The sequence below is a fragment of the Canis lupus genome, chromosome 2, assembly GCF_003254725.2.
Source record: "Canis lupus dingo isolate Sandy chromosome 2, ASM325472v2, whole genome shotgun sequence".
NCBI lineage: Eukaryota > Metazoa > Chordata > Mammalia > Carnivora > Canidae > Canis > Canis lupus.
In genome coordinates this window covers 33,602,691-33,620,275 of record NC_064244.1, presented here as the reverse complement: position 1 = coordinate 33,620,275, position 17,585 = coordinate 33,602,691, and the positions used below count along the sequence as shown (strand labels likewise).

General features: G+C 54.2%; 1 protein-coding gene and 1 long non-coding RNA gene across 4 annotated transcripts in view; one reads left to right on the top strand and one right to left on the bottom strand.

Moving 5' to 3' along the window:
* The window catches only part of PSD2 (pleckstrin and Sec7 domain containing 2), a 143,304-nt gene that overhangs the window by 68,980 nt on the left and 56,739 nt on the right, over positions 1-17,585 (bottom strand). The gene's annotated exons all lie outside the window — the stretch shown is intronic.
* Positions 7,311-14,448, top strand: LOC112658927 (uncharacterized). 2 transcript variants are annotated; one of them, XR_004814033.2, is made up of 5 exons: positions 7,311-7,551; positions 8,282-8,625; positions 9,414-9,518; positions 9,624-9,802; positions 14,052-14,448. It is a non-coding gene; the product is annotated as an uncharacterized LOC112658927 (long non-coding RNA). The 2 variants fall into 2 exon arrangements; XR_003136041.3 differs by lacking the exon at positions 14,052-14,448 and adding an exon at positions 9,876-11,287.

Genomic DNA, 17,585 nt, shown 5'->3' with positions numbered 1-17,585 from the left:
TCTGGAGTCTCGGGATCGAGTCCCACATCAGGCTCCCTGAATGGAGCCTGCTTCTCCCTCTGCCTGTGTCTCTGCCTCTCTATCACACATCTCTGTGTTTCTAATGAATAAATAAATAAAATCTTTTTAAAAAATAAATAAAATAAAAATAGAATAGTCAAACTCATAGAGACAAAAAGTAGAATGGTAGTTGCCAGGGACTGGGGAAGTGGAGGGAATGGGGAGTTACCATTTAAGAGGTACAGAGTTTTAATTTTGCAAAATGAAAAGTTCTGGGGATGGATGGTGGTGATGGTTGCATAACAATGAATGTACTTGGGCAGCCCCGGTAGTGCAGTGGTTTAGCGCCGCCTGCAGCCCGGGGTGTGATCCTGAGGACCAGGGATGGAGTCCCATGTTGGGCTCCCTGCGTGGAGCCTGCTTCTCCCTCTGCCTGTGTCTCTGCCTCTCTCTCTGTGTCTCTATGAATAAATAAGTAAAATCTTAAAAAAAAAAAACAATGAATGTACTTAATGCAGCTGAACTGTACACTGAAAACCGGTTAAGATAAAAAAAATTGTTAAGGATGGTCACTTTTTTTTCTAGATTTTATTTATTTACTTGAGAGAGAGCACACAAGCAGGGGGAGCAACAGAGAGAAAAGCAGAAGCAGACTCCCTACTGAACAGGGAGCCCGATGTGGGGCTCAATTCTAGGACCCCGGGATCATGACCTGAGTCGAAAGCAGACACTCAATCGACTAAGCTACTCAGGTGCCCCAAGACCAAATTTTTATGTTTTTTTTTTCCAAATGTTTGTTATATTATATCTTTCCACCATTAAAAATAACAAAAAATATGTAGTGGACATGTGTTTGCTTGTTCAATCCCACTTCACTCATGAAACTGTGAACTCCAAAAAAGTGGAGTTCTGTCTGTATGGCACACCTACCATGTGTTGCCACTCACTGAGGACATGAGGAACATGATGGACAAGGTGACAAGGTGAAGGCTGAAGTCTCATAGCCTTCGGGGAAGGGGAGAAAGACAGTGAACAAACAGGTAAGCAAAATGACCACCTCTCAAGTACCATGAGGAAAACTGGAACAGTGAAATATCAGAGGCTTCATGAGACATGTCGGCTGGGCAGTGGGACACACCATCCTGCGGAAGGTGACATTTTGGCTAAGACTCAAGAAACAGTCAAGCCTGTGATGCCTGGGCAGCTCAGCAGTTGAGCCTCTGCCTTTGGCTCAGGGCATGATCCCGGGGTCCTGGGATCGAGTCCCACATCCTACTTCTCCCTCTGCTATGTCTCTACCTCTCTTTGTCTCTCATGAATAAATAAATAAAATAAAATAAAATAAAATAAAATAAAATAAAATAAAAAAAGAAACAGTCAAGTCGGTCATTAAGTATCTGGGAGACCATGGTTGCAGACAAAATATAAAGCAAGTGCAAAGACCCTGGCTCAGCATGAGCCTGGTGTGCTAGAGGAACAGCAGCAAGAGGAGGGGGGAAGAGAGTAGAGAGGAAAGAAGGAAGCCCTGAGCAAGGAAGAGGGGATGGAGGGCATTACTGGTGGCAGAGGAGGGAGGCCCCACCAGTTCACCAACCTCCTCCTCCTCAACCAATGAGCTTCTATGAGTGGCAACCTCTAAGTGCACTAAATGCCTTTTGCAGATCAGCTCAGAGGATGTTCACACCCGAAAGAGTCTGAACCACCCATTCCTCCCCTGCCTTCCTTGAGGACCCAGTCTGAGGAGTGTCCTGCTTCCCACCCAGCCCGCTCCCACCACACCACCCCCACCCCCTGCCTCATCCGCAAGGGCCTGCCTCTTCTGCAGGGGCCTGCTGCAGGCGGGGGGGGGGGGGGGGGGGGGGGGGGGTGCTAGCCAATCACTGCCAAGGGTTTTTGGGTCTTCCCTTCTCTGTCCCTCAAAAGCAAGCCAAGTAGAGGAAGCCCACCGGCTCTCCCTCACCCAGCTGGGGACCTGTGACAGGAGAAGGGAACCAGAAACCCATCTCCAGCCTCTTGTTTCAGAGGTCCATCTGCAAGCCCCGTCCTTGGGGAGCCCCAACTTAAGGGGAGGGAACTAGGAACCCACGGGGCTTGCCAGGCTGGAGGGCAGCTTGGTAGTCAGTGAAGATGCCCTCAAAGGCCAGAGACGGCATCACCGGCAGGGCTGAGAGGGCTGGCTTCCCCCAAATGCCTTCAGTACCCCAAAACCTGGACCAGGACACACCAGGAGAGAGCAGGACCCCAGGAAGAGTTTAGGTCTTCACCAGCCAGGACGCATGTTACACAAAAGGAGGGCCGTCTATTCCAACCTACAGTCCTGGGCTCTGGGAGTTGAGGACCTGACCCAGGGGTGGGCAGTCCCGGGTCCCACCCTCACAGGTCCTCACCCAAAGGAAGACATGAGGGGTCTTCCACCTGGGACTGGAACATTGCAGGACCCAGCACTAAATATATGTAAAGCTTTTTCCTTTCCTTTGTAGTTTCTCAACTTGCCATGATGGGTTTCTGTATTTGCTATATAATGTCATTCTAAGTAAAAAAAAGTTAAAAATTTAAACTAGCCTGGATTTTTACCATTCATCTTTATATTGTGCAATGGCAGTTTTAAAATATAAATACAGGGATGCCTGGGTGGCTCAGTGGTTGAGTGCCTGCCTTTGGCCCAGGGTGTGATCCTGGAGTCCCAGGATCAAGTCCCACATCAGGCTACCTGCATGGAACCTGTTTCTCCCTCTGCCTGTGTCTCTGCCTCTCTCTTTCTGTGACTCTCATGAATAAAATAAATAATCTTTTAAATAAATAAATAAATACATACATACATACATAAAATACAAGGGCATTTCACTTATATGCCAAATCATCAAAATTATGCAGTTTGTATTTTGACATTTATACATACATATATTTCATTCTTACCTGAGCAGTGGACACATGGAGCAAACTAACTCAATTATTTTTATTTCACTTGATTTGTGCATATTCTACTGACACTCTCTATCTCTGTCTGACTGGTAAGAAGGACTGGAAGGAAAGGGAACTGTGGGTTGCTTGATCTTTCCCTGTGCTGTGGTTTCATGGTCAGAGTAAGGTAGGTGTTGGCTTATCCGGGGATACAGTATCCAGGTGGGGGGGGGATCCATGGCAAAGAAGCAGGTAGGAAATCCTGAGGAACTACAGGAGTTACTAGAGGGCTATGATGCTCCAGCCTGCCTGCTCCCCATAAAGGAGCATGAGTGATGAGGGCACAGAGGTTCAGGTCACAGCATGGAGGCCCTGAATGCCCTCCATCTGGGCCTTGTTCCAACTCTAACCAGGCCATGTCTGCCTAGAACCTTCTGTGACTCCGCAATGCCCTCAGGATGAAATCCCCAGCCCTATTACTGAGTGCCACACATTCTGCTGCAGCCATAGCTCTGTTCTCCCTGAACCATGGGCTTGGGATCTGTCCTTCCCTCTACCTAGAATACTCTTCCCCACCATGCCCCTTCTTCTGGCTAATGCACACTCGTCCTTTGTCTAGACATGAATGTCACCTCCTCCAAGAAGCCTTCTCTCACCTCCCAGGCTGGGTCAGGCACTCCCTGGCCTGTCACAGGCCCTGTGCTCCCCCCATCACTGCCTGGCATAACATCCCTTCCCTCACTACCAATGGGCTCTATAAGGGCAAGAACTGAGGTTAAAAAGGTTAAGAGCCCCAGACTCAACACATGTGGGTGTTCAGTAGTGGTTGTTGGGTGGATGCATGAATTCAGAGGCAGTGAAAGCCCTGGACTCTGAGCTATCCATCGGCTCACAGATCAGGCCACCAGGAAGGGCTGGAGGAGCTAGAAGACTTGAGGCACCTGCTCTGTTCCAGGCCCCACCTTCTTTACCCTCTGAGCTTATTGTTACTCCCATCCAGCCCAGGAAGGCATGTTCTTCTACCTGTTACATAGCTGGGGAGACTCAGCCTCTTTTCTCTTCTTGCCCCCAGTATGTCCACATCCAAGGCCCAGCTGGAGTGAGCAGCCCAACAGCCTTAGCCAGGCCAATGCAGATGGCCTCTTTCCTTGGCCACTCTCAGAAAGAACTCACTCCCAGCTGGGGCCTGTCCCATTCTTTCTCCCTCCACTCCTTCCTCCCCCTCCCCACTTCCTTCCTTCCTGTTCTTGGATATTCCCTCTGCAGGAAAGGCCCCAGGTTCAGGGGCAAGGCCCCTAGGCCCAGCTGCCCAGGCCAGGACATATGCTTCTTCCATCAGCTAGCCCCCTCTGCCCTCCCAGGGGCCGGAAATCAGATCCAGGCCCAGGGAATATGTGCGGCACAGGAGACAGCCCAAGGTCATCTTGTCCCTCTCTCTGCATCCAGCCCAAGTAGTAGCAGAAGAGCTCTGAAGCTCATCCTGAGGCCAGGAGTCTGGCACCAAGCCTGTGAGGGGCTTTGTCACTCTACCTGTGAGCTTACGGACCTCTTCAGGAAGGCCCTGAGCCTTTGTCAACCTAGGCTTGGATCTCATGTGCTGGGTCACTGGCACCTGGCACAAGGTACTTCGGGCACCAGTGCCTATAACCATTATAATTCTCCCTGACATCATCATCATCAGATTCCTCACAACTATCCTGGGAAGTAGACAGAGTTTATCTATAAATGAGGAAACAGAGCTTAGAAAGAAGAGGAAGATCAAGCTCTTTCAGCAAGTAGCAGAATTGAGACCAAACCCAGACCAGGCCAGTGCTCTTCATAACTATCAAACCACCCATTCTTGGTGATCCTGAAATAATTCTTTACTTCCCCAGTGCCTCAGTTTTCTCAATCATGTAATGAGGTGGAGGATGGAAGGAGGCATCCCCAAGGACTTCACTCACTAATCCATTAAGCAGAGGCTCACTGAGTGCTATCCTAAAGCCAGACCACAGATGGTCATGAGATTACAGACCTGACCCTGGATGGTCCTACAGGGCAAGGTCATCCCGATCCAGTACAGACTGCAGGAGTCTAACCTGGGTCCTTCCTGATACAGTTGCATCTCTTTCCTGCAATACATAGAAGAGAGGAAACCTCACGTTGTGGGAGGGGGAGAGGGCGCCCTCATCCCCCAGGACTGAGGAAGATTAGCGAAAAGCCCCAGACAGGTGGGCAGAGGCCATAATGGGATGTCTGGGAGTAGGTCAAAGTGCATGCCAATGCTAAGGATTTAGGTAGGACCAGGCAGGAGCTACCAGGCTTGGAACGGAGACACTGCACCCTACCATCACCACCACCCCCACCGCCTTATCATCTCCTCACCCTTCTGCATGCAGCACACAGGGACAAAAGCCCAAACTTCTTGATCCACGAGTGGAGATCTAGATTCGGTGCTACCACCCACACACACACACCCCACCGCACCCCCACCCCCGCCATCACCCGGTACCCTCAGTCCCTTGCTCCCTAGCCAATATTCTCCCTTCATCCAAGTCTCCAGTCCTTCTGTCTTGTCCCCAGAGAGGGGGCTCTATTGCCAACAACCCCAACACTCCGGTCCCTCCGCCAGCCCCCCCCCCCCTCATGTACCAGCTCAAGGACGGGCCCCACAAACTAGGACACTAGGACGCGAGGACGCGGAAAGGGGAGGGAAGGAACGCATGCACCTCCCGGTCCTCGCGTAGCAGCCCGGAGAGCTGCGCCGCTTCGTGGCCACCAGAGGGCGCGCGCCCCCGCCCAGAGCCTAAGCCACGACGGCTGTGGCAGTGGACCCGGCGGGGCTAACAGAGGATGGTGGCGAGGCGGGGTGGGGCGGGGCGTCACTCTTGCCAGGACTCCCCCGAAATGCAGCCGCATCCTGGGCTTGGACTTGTCTCCGAAGGACAAGAGGCTCGGACGCAGCCCCTCGACCTCCACCCCGGCCGCGCCCAGCTTCCGTCTTGGCTGACCGCTCGTGCGCCCCCTCCTGGCGTCAGTGAGCACTGTGGTCTGGCGGAGCTGGGGCTGGGGGAGTGGGGGAACAGGAAGATAAGGGGAATTTACCGGGAAGCAGAGGGTGGGGAACGCGATGCGAGTGGGAGAATACTAGTCAGACTGAGGTTGTTGTGGCACTGGGTGAACAGGAGTACTGGGAAGGCCCTGGGATCTCCATTGGATGTGCAATGTGCTGGGTGAATAACGGAAGGGCACTAGGGGCTACTAGGCAGGCACCGGAGGCAGTGGGTCAACCCTGGGGAATCCTAAGGGGGCATCTAGCCAAACTGGAAGGAAAGCACTAAATGGTTACTAGATAGTCATTGGGGAGGGTGCTAAATGGATGGAAATACTAAGTAAGCATTAGGAGGGAGAGTAGATTACAATTAGATAGCAAGTGGGGGGAGGGGAATCCCTGGGTGGCTCAGCTATTTAAGGCCTGCCTTCAGCCCAGGGCATGATCCTGGAGTCCCGGGATCGAGTCCCAAGTCGGGATTCTGCATGGAGCCTGCTTCTCCCTCTGCCTGTCTCTCTCTCTCTCTCTCTCCTCTCTCTCTCTGTCTCTAATGAATAAATAAAAATCTTTAATTAACAAAAAAAAAAAGATAGCAAGGGGGTACTTGGAAGTACTTGGGAAGCACTGAAGAGATGTTGGGTGAGTACAAGAGGCACTGAATGGTAATTGGGGGTGTCACTGGGCCCACAGCAGGAAGGTTTGAGAGGGTTTGGAGATATGGCATGACTGAGAGAGTAAAGGGCCGTTAGGACAGTTCTTGGCAGGTACTGGGGACTTGGGCGTTATCGGTGAGAAGTGCTTCCACCATGGACCAGGATGGCACTCCCACAGCAGTACCTCAGTGCCCCCTCACAACAGCCCCTGGAGCCTGGATCATTGTGTCATTGTCACAGCCAGGACTTAGAACAGAGATGTCCCTGGCCCATTGACCAGGACCTGTTCCCGGTTTCCTGGCCGGGGATGGTGGGGAGGCAGTGGGGGTGCCACAAGTGAGCAGAAGACAGAGCCCTCCTACTATCTACCTCCCCCAGATGGAGAGGTGAGTCAAGACAGGTCAGTCCCTCGTCTCTAGAAAAATAAGGAGCCCCCTCCTCAGTCCCTCCCACCAGGCTTCGGCCTCGCGACCCAGCTCGCTGGCTGCTGGGCCGGGAGGGGCTGCCAGGCTCGGCCTCCTGCCCACAGCGGGGCGCCGGGGGAGGGCGGCGCGCGGCTCGAGATGCCGCGTTGCCATGGAGACGCTGCCGCATCCTGACTGCTCCTGGCAACGGGGTCCCGCAGCCAGGCAGGCGCTGGGCGGGGACCCCAGGGAGCGGGCGCGCCGGGCTGCCCGCGGCGCCGCCGGACCCCCGGGACGGGACCCGGATCCGGCCCCCCCAGACACCCCTCGCTCACGCTCCCACCGCGCACACATGTGCGCAGGCGCCCCAGCTGCAGCAGCCGGGCAGAACTGCAGCCCAAGCCCGCCCTGCAGCCCCCACTCATTAATTCAGCAAACATTTGCCGACCGTCTCAGTGCCAGGCGCGAGCTGGCCACTGCGGCTGCGGCGACGAGTCACACGGGGACGCAGCGCCACCACCCCCCATCTCACAGCCCACAGAGGAGACAGGCACAGATAACAGTACGATCAATACTGTGACCCACACACACACAGCGGCCCGCTGACTGCGTGCTAAGCCCTCCTCACCACAGGGCCTCACCAAAAGTATACGACCCTAGGGAAGGCCCTGCGAGAGCCCCTTTTTACAGATGAGAAAACTGAGGGCATAGGAGAGCCCATTTATTCACCAGAGGCCACATAGCATGAGGCGAGGCCGGCCTTCCAGTTTGGATCTTAACGGCTTTCCCACACTACCCCTGCCAGAAGTGCTTCCAGTGAGGGCATGGATGAGGGAGGACCCAACTCAGCTGGGGAGGTAGCTGGGAGAATTTCAGAACTTGGGGCCTGGAAGAAAATGCAGGTCGGCCAGGCAGAGCAAGGGGAGGCATTCTCAACTGAAAGGGTGGTCCAGGCGAAGACCTGGAGAACGGAGAGTGGCCAGTGGGTGTGAGGGAGAGCAAGTGCAGATGTGGTTAGAGAGCTGCTTTGGGGGCCGAGCCAGCAAGCTCCGTAGGCAAGCCAAGGAGCCTGCACTCCATTCGTCAAGGAGTTTGGCATGTGAGCAAGAGAGGACATGTATGGACTGTCGCTCTGGCAATCGTGGGGAGGATAGCTGGGGGGCTGGAGAGCAGGCCGTGGTCACAGCCCAGGGAGGGACAAGTGGACCCAGCCCCAGTGGTGGGGTCCAGAGATGGGGGAGGACACCTTCTTCTTGCCTGCCCAAACAAAGAATCTTCTCTGCCTGAACCAGGAACCCTGGGCATGACACAACACGGACGCAGATGCACCATAAGGCATGGATTTGGGAGGGCAGCCAAGGGAACACACTTCAGAGTGACACAAGGAAAGACCAAAGCTAGACCCCAGGAAGAACTTCCAAGGTCCAGGAATAGGACTGAGTTTGCAAGAGAAAGACCAGGGAATCCTTGAGAAGAAAAAAGCCCCTCACACATCTCGGCATGGAGTCGCCAAGCTGTCCCTCCCAGACCCCTCCTGCCAACATGATTCCTTCCTGGCCCCTGTCCAGCAGATGGAGTCCAGGGCACCCCTCTGAGGAGGCACAGCATCCAGCCTTAACCACCACCCCCTCTCAAGGTTAGCCTAATTTTTTCCCTTCCATGGATTCAGGTCATTGCTCCCTGTCCTCTCTCCCAGGCGCCGTGGAATGTGACTAATTCCCTCCCTTCATTTACGGCTCCTGTTACCTGGGAGGTATTTATAGCACGACAGCCTCTCCCACCCTCCCCAGCGACTCAGCAGCTCTCCCCCCAGGCCAGCTCTCCCCCACTCAGCCAACCCTTGGCTCCCCTCTCTCCTGATGCAGCTCCACCACCTCCCACCGGCGCCTCCCCTCACTCGTCAGACCCCCAGGCAGCCGAGGTGGGAGGGGCTGACCCTGTGCGGCTGCAGGGGGATGCCTCTCCCCTCTTCAACTCCCCCAAAAGGCATCTTAGGGGCCATGCCAAGGGAGAGATCTGCCATCTCACCATGCAGTCTGATCCTTACACTACTAGGTAACAATTATTGAGTACTTAATGTGTGCCAGGTATTATTACTTCTGGTTTGCACATAAGGAAACTGAGGCTCAGAAAGGCTAAATGACCCCCCTCAGATCTTTACAGGGGAGGTGGGGTACTCCTGCACAACTACCCTCCGCAGCCCTGCTTGGTTTGTGGGAATACCCCCAAAGGCAATTTGGGTAGAGTAAGGACCACAGGATAGATACCTAGGGGGTGCCTGATTGAAATACCTCTCACAGAGCCAGAGGTGTACCTGCTGATGACAAGCCATGGCTGATCTGCCCAGACACTGACAGGGAATAGCATCAGATGGAGGCCTCTAGGTGCAAGACACCGTCCCACACATATCCCTTCCTCTGGCAGGGGTACTGAGGAACTGGAGTGAGAGGGCACAGCTGGAGCCAAAGACAGAGAAGGAAATTCTGTGACCACAGAGGACAACTGAAGGGAAATTGCAGCAAAAGAGAGGTAAGTTAGACTCTGTGAGGTATTTATATATGTGGAGGGCCAAGGCAGGGACCAGCTGCCCGTCCATATTCCCATCTCTCAACTACCCCAACCACCTCTTCACAGCTGGGCAGACAGACTCTGGCAAGTGAAGAGACTATGTCAGCTTTTCTTGATCTTCTGACCAGAAATTCTACAACACTGATGAAGTGGCTTTGTCAGGATTTCGAGGAGACAGGGAGGGATGGCACAGGAAACTGAGTTCAAATTCCAGCCTTATACTCATAAGCATGCTGACACACAAGGTAAGTGACTTTGCCTCCCTGAGACTTGGTTTCCCCATCTGTAAATGGGGCTGACATCACACATCACTCACAGGTGGTCATGAGAACTTGGAGCCATGAGAGACCTGAGCATGGGGCCTGAAACATGGCAGGAGCTCTATAACCAGAGGCAGGTTTGTATTTTTCTCTGCTTCTTTCTTCTATCATCTGAGCAAAGGGGCCACACCTCTTCCCTGAGACTGGGGCATCCTGAGGATAAGGGCTTTGTTTCTACCATCAGCCTTTCATCAACTGTCCTTGGGACCAGAAGGTACCCGGGCAGGCTGCTGTCGGGAATGAACATTCACTGCCGTTATCAGTACTTTCATTATCATCAGTATATCACTCTCTGTGGCTGTAGCCCCAGCAGCACACACCCAGCTAGGCTCTCAGCTTTTGTTTAAAGAAGTCATCCCCCCCCCATCACATTGCCACAAAGGCACACCAAAGTTCCCACATGAGCCCCATCTCAGGGGGCCACACTGGGTCCAAGAGCTCCCATTGTATCCTTTTCACTGATACCCCCATCGAGGGGTGCCAGGAGCGGGCCTAGAAAAAGAAAGACACTGAGTCATTCTGATTCCTGCTTCAGGGAGCCAGAGCTGGCAGCAGCCCAGCTGGCCCCTCCAAGGGGGAACATCAGGGGCAGAGTTAGCCCCCTGGAGGTCCCCTGGCCGCCCCACCCAAGGGGTGACCATGGCAGCACCAGGAGCCAGATTTGGGAGGGTGGGTGGAGGGAGAAAATATAGGCTGCTAGTGGCTGGGCCCTGTCAGAACAGAAAGGGGCAGCAGGAAGCATCTGTGAGAACCCCTATGGATCTGGCATAGGGCCAGGTCTCTATCACCCTGGGAGAGAGAGAGCCCCACCCAATTCACAGATGAAGACTACACGCTGCCATAGAGAGGGCCCACCAACTGCCAGTGGTCACATAGCACCTGCTGATGGGGGCAGGCAACGCCTGCACAGGTGCCCACGACCCCCCTTCCTCATGTCCCGAGGGGACTAGCGGGCCCAGGGCTCCGCCAGGGGAATGGAAGCAGGCAGCATCCCTGTCTGTGCTGGCAGATGGGGGTTGGGTCCGGGTTTCACAGGAGACTGGGCACAGAGGTCAGGGAGTAGAGCAGTGGAGGGGAGGCACTCTGAGCCACTCTGCAGCAGGGCAGTGCCATGGGGCACAGTTTAAGACTAGACGTTGAGGCTTTAGCCTTCAGCCTGCACCCGGGAAGCTGCCAGTGGGACCCTGGGCAAGGCCTGGCCTCTCTCTGAGTCTCAGTTTCCCCAGTCACACTATCATAACTCTAAGCTCCAGTCGTCCTCCCTAGCGCTTCTGAGTCAGGCCTCCCCCTGCATGCCAGCAGGGCCAGGGGGCCGAGGGGCCAAAGAGGGGCCTGGGCCCAGGCGGCCGTCCCTCCCCACCCGCAGGCATGAGGGGTCCTTGCTGAAGAAACACGGTGTATACAAATAATTAAACAGAAGAATTGGAGTGATTAGGGCAGATGATTATTGTCAAATTATGATTTATCTTGTAGTGGAATTAGTATTCCCCCAAAGGGCCCGGCGTGGCGCGGCGCCCGCCACGGCCCGTGATTAATCGCCGTCTCCAGAAGGTCACCTCCAGCCACTGCAGATTAACTCAGTGGGGAAACTTCTTTCCGTAATTCAAGCTGTTGTTCCCACAACCTGTCATCCGCTGCTGCGGAAAAGGACGATTTCGTCAGGGAGCCCAGGGCGGGTGCCCGTCCGCTCCCCCGGCCCCTCCCGGCTGCGGACATGATCTATGGTGCGTCCCAACACTGGTGACCGCGAGGGGGGGCCGCGCCCAGCGTGGGGTGGGCGGCGGGAGGCAGGAGTAGGGGGAGCATGGGGGACCAGGCGCCGCCAAGCAGAAGTAGGCTGTGAGGGGAGACAGAGCGCGGGCGGTGGCAATTAGGAAGAAAATTGGATTTTTCAGCGTCCAGAAGCAGCTGGGATCTGCGGTGTGTGGCGCAGACACCACCCCCTTCCCCAACACACACAGGCACAGGGCTCCAGCCAGGCGGGGGTACTCCCCAAGAAGGATGGAGGATGGGGGACAACAGTCCTCCTTCAGGAAGGGAGGAGATGTAGGACCAACAGAAGGCAAAAGAACCTGGTCAGGTCTGAGGCGGCCCTGCGGAGCCTCCCAGTGAGAGGAGCTTTCCTGACCCAAGAGCCAGAACCAAGATCCCGTTTCCTCAGCGGTAGACACTGCCAAAGTCACATGCCCAAGTCACCTGGGGCCGCTAATCATGGCCACCTCCGTCTGGCAGTCTAGATCGGGTCTGAGAGGGGGCTCTGGAACCCTGGTTGTCTCCTTGCACAGGGAGAACTGCGGGGAAAGAGCCCCCCATCCCTGCCTCCTCATCCCACCCCCTGCACATCCCTTAGTTCCTTGAGTGGGAAGGGGATATGAAGGCACAAGTGCCTCCCCTTCCCTCTTTCATTTACCTTCCATCCAGGCCTTGGGGGAGTTGAGAGGGTGGGACAAGTGTCCTGTACCCACAGTACAGATGAAGAGGCTGACGTCAGGTGACTATCTGCACTGAAACTGACAGGGGTCCCCAGCACCCTCGGGATTACTGCCAACTTCCTTCAGGCTCTGCCCTGTCCAATTCAGCGACCCTGCTCATCCTCCCCACCTCCAGAAATACTCCCCATGCATTATTCTTTCAGGCCTCTAGGCTTAGCACATTCCCGAAATGTGCTTCCTGCCCCCAGCCCTCATCTGGCCAACTTCTATTCATTCTTCTCAATCCAACTATTTGTCCCTCTAGGAAAAGATGGTGCTCCCTTGTGCAGGAGCTGTGTTCTCACAGGCCTCTCCCACCAGAATGGGCACTCGCTGTGGGCCTTCTACATCTGTCTCCCCAGGGCCAGTGTATATCCTGCCCAAGCAGGTACTCAGGAAACTAATTTAGGAGGCACCAAGGAGGGGCGCCTGGGTGGCTCAGTCGCTGAAGCATCTGCCTTCCATTCAGGTCATGATCTCAGGGTCCTGGGATCAACCCCCTTGTTGGGCTCTCTGCTCAAGGGAGAGCCTGCTTCTCCCTCTTTTTCTCCCTCTGCCTGCTGCTCTACTTGTGCATGCTCTCTCTGTCAAATAAATAAATCTTGAAGAAAGAAAGAAAGAAAGAAAGAAAGAAAGAAAGAAAGAAAGAAAGAAAGAAAGAAAGAAAGAAAGAAGAAAGAACGAACCAAGGATTCAGGGCCCTGACTTCCCACTCCCCACCCCCACCAGCCGCAATTCCCAATACCACTTACCAGACCCCAGATCTGAAGGTTGAGGGGCAGAGGGCAGAGGTGGAGATCCTTGCTGACTGGCACCCTCGAAATCCAGAGGCCTGTGTTTAGCTCAGAACAGAAGCATGTATTATGTATGCTGCGGTTTGCTCAGAACATTCTCAGGTCTGATATATACTTAGAGTTGTGAAGACCTAGTACTATTTGGGAGGGAAAAACCTCTCTCTCTGTGTCTCAGGTATGGTGGTAGGGGAACACCCTCTCCAAAACCAAGGACTAAACACTGGCATTTTCTTAGGGGGAGAAAGGGGCTTTCCATCCACCAAGGGACTGTTTGGCAGACACCCACCCTCCAAATCTTTGGCTGATGGTGATAATGAAAACCCTGATTTAGTCTGCATCTTACATTCAAAGCACCTTTTGCTGCATTCACTCACAGACTCCTCGGGGACAAAAAGAAATTCAATACCCCATTTTACAGATGAAGGGGATTTGGGGGAGGTAGCAAGTGACTTGCCCAAGGCCTGGGGCTGTAAGCAATGGAGATGGCTGTGAGTTTGCTGAGGATGATTCTGGTCCCACTGCTCACCCAGCCCACTGTGGAACCACTGTCTCCCCACACAGGTGGCGGGCGGCTCTAAAACCTTTGCCCCCATCCTTCCCCAAGGTCCTGGGGAAGACCCTCATCTTGTGAGCTATGGATCTATAAACCTGGTTCAAATCTCAACCATGGCCTCACCAGCTAGAGAACCTTGGGCAGGTCACTTCAGCTCTCTGAGCCTCAGTTTGCAGGCCTATAAAGTGAATTACAGCCTTGTAGGGCTGGTTATGCACATGAACCAAGATGGGCCTGGCCTGGCCAACGGTAAGAGCTCAGTAAATGTGAGTTGGGTTTGTTTTATCACATTCACCTTCTCACTAATCTCTCGTGGAAGAGGTGGAGGGAGCTGATAGCTTCCCCATTTCCCACAGGGAGAAACTGAGTGGGCAGAGCTTCCAGCGAGCAGAAGACATCATCAGATAAATTACCATGAAGGCCACCTGAGATTCGGTGCCTCCACACTCAAGCACCCTCCATCGCTCCGCGTCCGTGTAACACAGCACAAATGCGCTGCCTCCCCAGCCTTTGCCCAAACTGCCCCTCCCCCCACCCGCCCCTGCCTAGAATGCCACATCTCCACCAGTTCCTCAATTGTTCCCGAAATCTTCCAAGGCTCCGCCCAAAGGCCACGCCCTCCAGGGAGCCACCCGCACCCTGCAAGCACCCTGCAAGCACCCTGCAAGCACCCTGCAAACCCGGAGCCGCCCGGCGCCCCGCGGACCCCGCGACTGGTCCGGTGGGCTTGGGTCCCGCCACCCACGCGGTTTCCTGGGCCCTCTCGCAGGGTGGGCGGGGCCGCCTCGATCTGACCCCAGGCGCTGGGGCGGGACCCGCGGGGGATGCCGCGGCCCGCGGGGGGAGCACGGCCGGCCCCCTGCACCCCGCTCCCTCCAGCGCTGCGGCCCAGGCTTTGATCCGGCTGCCTCCGCGCCCCAAACCTGATTGGCATCAAATTACGCCGCGCGGCGGAGGGAGATAATGGCGGGAGGCGCGGCGGACATGAAAGGGGGGCGCAGCGGCAGCCCGGACCGTTGTTAATGACCCAATAAAAGGGAAGAGGGGGGAGAGATAACCCTCCCTTCCATCCCCGCCCCCAAGACAGCGGCCAGTGCACACAAAGCCGCCGCCGACTCGGAAATTACCGCGGCTCAGCCCAGCGCAGCGTGACTGGAGGGGGGTGGGCTCACCTGGCGGGGAGCGGGAGGGAGGACACGCCGGCCCCGCCACACGCGGTCACGCAGACGTGCACACATCCTGATCCTGTCTTTAATATTTTTCTGGTTTTTTTCATCGTGGGTTTTTTTGCATTAATTGTGATTTCTGAAAAATACTACACTGAAATCATTTTCTTGGTTCCAGAGAAATTTTGTGCGCGCCCTAGTCCCAGCTCTGAAACACAGTCACGGACAGGAGTGCTCAGTGACTCGCACACGCTGTGCCTCATACAGACACAGTTAAGACAGCCACACACAGAGATATACAGACACATGGACACACTGTCACACCTAAAGTCACTTGCTGAAACCAACACGGGACCACGTGGACACACACCCAGCAGGGCCTACAGACATGCTCACCTAGAGACATATCCAAAAGCTGGAACAGAGACAGACATACAAAGACAGACACACACACACACACACACACACTGAACAAATTAGGAGGAAACTCACAGAGATATACAAACACAAGACACAGCCATGCAGAGAGAGACACGCTGATATACACCGAGATCTACAGACAAATACAAACACGCATAGATAACACAGCTACACAGCATCCCAGACACACACACAAATAGACCTGGGTCACATTAAGCACACACAGTGACTCATACACCCAAGCACAAATCCCCAAGTCAACAGAGTCTCTGAGACACCCATGCCCTCAGGTCCACCCATTTCACACCTTTACTAACACATGTTCAGATGTGTTCAAGTGAGTTCAGGAGAGCCAGAGGCTGGGTTGACCCATAGCATAGACACAAATGAAGTGGGGTCACTGGGCCACAGAAGCCAGAGAACATGGCAGTGGGGGACGGGGTGGGGGTGCAGCTACCTTGAATCCATGAGGCTGGACAAATGGTTTAAACTATCAGAATATCAGTGTTATTCATTTCCAAAATGGGGTTCAACTCCTCTCCAAGGGATTGTGTGAGTCAATAAGCAATAGGAAAGTACTGAATGTTGAGCGCCATTGCCATGTGGACTCCCTTAGGGACAGCCCAGATGCTCCACTGCACATGTCCCCACAACACAACACACACACACACACACACACACACACACGTGCGTGCACACACACACACACTCTCTTCTCTTGGTTCCTAATCACTTTACTGCTAGGGAGGTCCCTCTTAAATCTAATCCGAGTCCGTCATGCTTTATGCTGACTCCAATTCTGAGAATGGAAGAGGGCTGGCCCCTCCAAGAAGCCCCTCCTGCTCCAAAAGCCAGCACACTGAGCACCAGGACTCCTGGTGGGAGCCAGGTAGGGCTTTGTCATAAAGTCAGACTCTGAGTCAGGCATACTTTGCTCCATTGTCTGATTTCTTTTTTTTTTTTTTTAAGATTTTATTTATTCATTCATGAGAGACACACACAGAGAGAGGCAGAGACACAGGCAGAGAGAAGAAGGCTCCATGCAGGGATCCCAATGTGAGACTTGATCCCAGAACCCTGGGATCATGCCCTAGCCAAAGGCAGACGGTTCAACCACTGAGCCACCCAGGCATCCCTTTGCTCTGTTGTCTTATTTCAAAGCCCAGTTCTACCATGAACCAGGTGTATAACTTGGTCAAGGATTTAGCCTCTTTGAGTCTTGGGTGCCATCACTGCTGAATGGGTTAACAGCATCAGCATCCAACACAGGAGACAGTGGGATGGTGAAATATCTCTCAGGCTGAGCTAATAGACCAAGGTAAAGCTGCTAGTCCATCTTGGGGTCAGAGGTGAGGGATCAGGGTTCATAGTTCCCTCCACACACCAGGACAAAGGCCTTCCCTGCAGTTTCTTCTTAGGTGGACATGGGGATTTTATGAGCCAAACCTCGAGGCCTAATTAATGCGATTAATCACAAGCCCAGCCGCACAGGCCATGGGGACAGCTGGGAGGGGGGTGACAGTCAGCTCAGTTACCCAAAAGGATGAGGAAACAGGATACAAGATTCTCAGTGGCTTCCCTCTCCTCCATCACCATGCTGACCAAAGCCCACCCCTATACCGGAGGGAAGTCCTTCTCATATCTAGATCCAGTTTCTCTTGCTGTAGCTCAGGAAGCACAACGGATCTGTAGTCAAGGTCCTGGCTGTCCCTAAACAGGCAGGTTAGAAAGGCTGTGGTCCGTCTCCTGGTAGATGGGTTTGGTGGTGGTGGTGGTGGTGGGCAAAGCCTCTCAGAGCCTAGTGCCTACCCTAGGAGTAATGCAAAGATAAAGAAAGGAGCTGGTGGCTAGAAGGGAAGGTCCCCTTCTCCCTCTAAGGGGCCTGTGTGTGTGACCCAGTGTGAGGAGGGTTGGGGGGGGATGGCCAAAGGCTCTGGCCAGGGCTGCAGCAGGAGGGGGCAACCCACTCGGGCAGGGACGCTGCCATGTTATAAATCACCCTCGACTCAATTAGAGCCTGTGAAAGGTTGTGCACACCCAGCAGAAAGCGCGGAGCTTGGCGGACAGCCAGCTTCCTGTGGGGGGTGGGGGTGAGAGAGCTGGTGTGTGCCTATGTGTGTGTGACAAACTGTGTAGACATGCTTGTGTGTCCTTGTGAGTGTGTCTCTGTGCACCTGTTTGTGCCTGTCTGTCCCACATATGCATGTGTGTGGTCATGAGCACATATGCCTGTGAATTCTTGTGTGTGCAATATGCTTGCATATCTTTGTGTGTTTGTCACGGAGAGTATCTGTACTGTGTGTA